This window comes from Dama dama, chromosome 7, assembly GCF_033118175.1.
Source record: "Dama dama isolate Ldn47 chromosome 7, ASM3311817v1, whole genome shotgun sequence".
Lineage (NCBI taxonomy): Eukaryota > Metazoa > Chordata > Mammalia > Artiodactyla > Cervidae > Dama > Dama dama.
This window is the reverse complement of record NC_083687.1, coordinates 31329708-31335131: the sequence shown is the minus strand read 5'-3', so window position 1 is coordinate 31335131 and position 5424 is coordinate 31329708.

The window sequence follows — 5424 nt, the reverse complement described above, 5'->3', positions numbered from 1 at the left end:
CAACCTCTTTAACAAGTGGTGCTGGGAAAACAGGTCAACCACTTGTAAAAGAATGAAACTAGAACACTTTCTAACACCATACACAAAAATAAACTCCAAATGGATTAAAGATCTAAATGTAAGACCAGAAACTATAAAACTCCTAGAGGAGAACATAGGCAAAACACTCTCCGACATAAATCACAGCAAGATCCTCTATGACCCACCTCCAAGAATATTGGAAATAAAAGCAAAAATAAACAAATGGGACCTAATGAAACTTAAAGCTTTTGCACAACAAAGGAGACTACAAGTAAGGTGAAAAGACGACCCTCAGATTTGGAGAAAATAATAGCAAATGAAGCAACAGACAAAGAATTAATCTCAAAAATATACAAGCAACTCCTGAAGCTCAATTCCAGAAAAATAAATGATCCAATCAAAAAATGGGCCAAAGAACTAAACAGACATTTCTCCAAAGAAGACATACAGATGGCTAACAAACACATGAAAAGATGCTCAACATCACTCATTATCAGAGAAATGCAAATCAAAACCACAGTGAGGTACCATTACACGCCAGTCAGGATGGCTGCTATCCAAAAGTCTACAAGTAATAAATGCTGGAGAGGGTGTGGAGAAAAGGGAACCCTCTTACATTGTTGGTGGGAATGCAAATTAGTACAGGCACTATGGAAAACAGTGTGGAGATTCCTTAAAAACCTGGAAATAGAACTACCATATGACCCAACAATACCACTTCTGGGCATACACACTGAGGAAACCAGATCTGAAAGAGACACATGCACCCCAATGTTCATCACAGCACTGTTTATAATAGCCAGGACATGGAAGCAACCTAGATGCCCATCAGCAGATGAATGGATAAGGAAGCTCTGGTACATATACACCATGGAATATTACTCAGCCGTTAAAAAGAATTCATTCGAATCAGTTCTAATGAGATGGATGAAACTGGAGCCCATTATACACAGTGAAGTAAGCCAGAAAGATAAAGAACATTATAGCATACTAACACATATATATGGAATTTAGAGAGATGGTAACGATAACCCTATATGCAAAACAGAAAAAGAGACACAGAAATATGGAACAGACTTTTGAACTCTGTGGGAGAAGGTGAGGGTGGGATGTTTCAAAAGAACAGCATGTATATTATCTATGGTGAAACAGATCACCAGCCCAGGTTGGATGCATGAGACAAGTGCTTGGGCCTGGTGCACTGGGAAGACCCAGAGGAATCGGGTGGAGAGGCATGTGGGAGGGGGGATTGGGATGGGGAATACGTATAATTCTATGACTGATTCATATCAATGTATGACAAAACCCACTGAAATGTTGTGAAGTAATTAGCCTCCAACTAATAAAAAAAATAAAAAATTAAAAAAAAAAATATATATATAAGCAACTCCTGCAGCTCAATTCCAGAAAAATAAATGACCCAATCAAAAAATGGGCCAAAGAACTAAACAGACATTTCTCCAAAGAAGACATACAGATGGCTCACAAACACATGAAAAGATGCTCAACATCACTCATTATCAGAGAAATTCAAATCAAAACCACAGTGAAGTACCATTACACGCCAGTCAGGATGGCTGCTATCCAAAAGTCTACAAGCAATAAATGCTGGAGAGGGTGTGGAGAAAAGGGAACCCTCTTACACTGTTGGTGGGAATGCAAACTAGTACAGCCACTATGGAGAACAGTGTGGAGATTTCTTAAAAAACTGGAAATAGAACTGCCATATGACCTAGCAATCCCACTTCTGGGCATACACACTGAGGAAACCAGGTCTGAAAGAGACACATGCACCCCAATGTTCATCGCAGCACTGTATATAATAGCCAGGACATGGAAGCAACCTAGATGCCCATCAGCAGACGAATGGATAAGGAAGCTGTGGTACATATACACCATGGAATATTACTCAGCCGTTAAAAAGAATTCATTCGAATCAGTTCTAATGAGATGGATGAAACTGGAGCCCATTATACACAGTGAAGTAAGCCAGAAAGGTAAAGAACATTATAGCATACTAACACATATATATGGAATTTAGAGAGATGGTAACAATAACCCTATATGCAAAACAGAAAAAGAGACACAGAAATATGGAACAGACTTTTGAACTCTGTGGGAGAAGGTGAGGGTGGGATGTTTCAAAAGAACAGCATGTATATTATCTATGGTGAAACAGATCACCAGCCCAGGTTGGATGCATGAGACAAGTGCTTGGGCCTGGTGCACTGGGAAGACCCAGAGGAATCGGGTGGAGAGGCATGTGGGAGGGGGGATTGGGATGGGGAATACGTATAATTCTATGACTGATTCATATCAATGTATGACAAAACCCACTGAAATGTTGTGAAGTAATTAGCCTCCAACTAATAAAAAAAATAAAAAATTAAAAAAAATATATATATATATATAAGCAACTCCTGCAGCTCAATTCCAGAAAAATAAATGACCCAATCAAAAAATGGGCCAAAGAACTAAACAGACATTTCTCCAAAGAAGACATACAGATGGCTCACAAACACATGAAAAGATGCTCAACATCACTCATTATCAGAGAAATTCAAATCAAAACCACAGTGAAGTACCATTACACGCCAGTCAGGATGGCTGCTATCCAAAAGTCTACAAGCAATAAATGCTGGAGAGGGTGTGGAGAAAAGGGAACCCTCTTACACTGTTGGTGGGAATGCAAACTAGTACAGCCACTATGGAGAACAGTGTGGAGATTTCTTAAAAAACTGGAAATAGAACTGCCATATGACCTAGCAATCCCACTTCTGGGCATACACACTGAGGAAACCAGGTCTGAAAGAGACACATGCACCCCAATGTTCATCGCAGCACTGTATATAATAGCCAGGACATGGAAGCAACCTAGATGCCCATCAGCAGACAAATGGATAAGGAAGCTGTGGTACATATACACCATGGAATATTACTCAGCCGTTAAAAAGAATTCATTCGAATCAGTTCTAATGAGATGGATGAAACTGGAGCCCATTATACACAGTGAAGTAAGCCAGAAAGGTAAAGAACATTATAGCATACTAACACATATATATGGAATTTAGAGAGATGGTAACAATAACCCTATATGCAAAACAGAAAAAGAGACACAGAAATATGGAACAGACTTTTGAACTCTGTGGGAGAAGGTGAGGGTGGGATGTTTCAAAAGAACAGCATGTATATTATCTATGGTGAAACAGATCACCAGCCCAGGTTGGATGCATGAGACAAGTGCTTGGGCCTGGTGCACTGGGAAGACCCAGAGGAATCGGGTGGAGAGGCATGTGGGAGGGGGGATTGGGATGGGGAATACGTATAATTCTATGACTGATTCATATCAATGTATGACAAAACCCACTGAAATGTTGTGAAGTAATTAGCCTCCAACTAATAAAAAAAATAAAAAATTAAAAAATATATATATATATATATATAAGCAACTCCTGCAGCTCAATTCCAGAAAAATAAATGACCCAATCAAAAAATGGGCCAAAGAACTAAACAGACATTTCTCCAAAGAAGACATACAGATGGCTCACAAACACATGAAAAGATGCTCAACATCACTCATTATCAGAGAAATTCAAATCAAAACCACAGTGAAGTACCATTACACGCCAGTCAGGATGGCTGCTATCCAAAAGTCTACAAGCAATAAATGCTGGAGAGGGTGTGGAGAAAAGGGAACCCTCTTACACTGTTGGTGGGAATGCAAACTAGTACAGCCACTATGGAGAACAGTGTGGAGATTTCTTAAAAAACTGGAAATAGAACTGCCATATGACCTAGCAATCCCACTTCTGGGCATACACACTGAGGAAACCAGGTCTGAAAGAGACACATGCACCCCAATGTTCATCGCAGCACTGTATATAATAGCCAGGACATGGAAGCAACCTAGATGCCCATCAGCAGACGAATGGATAAGGAAGCTGTGGTACATATACACCATGGAATATTACTCAGCCATTAAAAAGAATGCATTTGAATCAGTTCTAATGAGATGGATGAAACTGGAGCCTATTATACACAGTGAAGTAAGCCAGAAAGATAAAGAACATTACAGCATACTAACACATATGTAGGGAATTTAGAAAGATGGTAATGATACCCCTATATGCAAAACAGAAAAAGAGACACAGATGTACAGAACAGACTTTTGAACTCTGTGGGAGGTGAGGGTAGGATGTTTCGAGAGAACAGCATGTATATTATCTATAGTGAAACAGATCACCAGCCCAGGTGGGATGCATGAGACAAGTGCTCGAGCCTGGTGCACTGGGAAGACCCAGAGGGATCGGGTAGAGAGGGAGGTGGGAGGGGGGATCGGGATGGGGAATACATGTAAATCTATGGCTGATTCATGTCAATGTATGACAAAACCCACTGCAATGTTGTGAAGTAATTAGCCTCCAACTAATAAAAATAAATGAAAGAAAAAGAAAGCCTTCCTCAGCAATCAGTGGGAAGAAATAGAGGAAAATAATAGAATGGGAAAGACTAGAGATCTCTTCAAGAAAATTAGAGATACCAAGCGAACATGTCATGCAAAGATGGGCTCAATAAAAGACAAAAATGGTATGGACCTAACAGAAGCAGAAGATATTAATAAGAGGTGGCAAGAATACACAGAAGAACTGTACAAAAAGGATCTTCACACCCCAGATAATCACGATGGTGTGAAATCACTCACTTAGAGCCAGACATCCTGGAATGTGAAGTGAAGTGGGCCTTAGGAAGCATCACTATGAACAAAGCTAGTGGAGATGATGGAATTCCAGTTGAGCTATTTCAAATCCTGAAAGATGGTGCTGTGAAAGTGCTGCACTCAATATGTCAGCAAATTTGGAAAGCTCAGCACTGGCCACAGCTCAGCACTGGCCACAGGACTGGAAAAGGTCAGTTTTCATTCCAATCCCAAAGAAAGGCAAAGCCAAAGAATGCTTAAACTTACCACACAATTGCACTCATCTCACACGCTAGTAAAGTAATGCTCAAAATTCGCCAAGCCAGGCTTCAACAGTACATGAACCGTGAGCTTCCAGATGTTCAAGCTGGTTTTAGAAAAGTCAGAGGAACCAGAGATCAAATTGCCAACATCCTCTGGACCATCGAAAAAGCAAGAGAGTTCCAGAAAAGCATCTATTTCTGCTTTATTGAGAAACCTAAGCCTTCAACTGTGTGGATCACAATAAACTGTGGAAAAATCTGAAAGAGATGGGAATACCAGACCACCTGACCTGCTTCTTGAGAAACCTGTAAGCAGGTCAGGAAGCAATAGTTAGAACTGGACATGGAACAACAGACTGGTTCGAAATAGGGAAAGGAGTATTCAAGGCTGTATATTGTTACCCTGCTCATTCAACTTATATACAGAGTACATCATGAGAAACG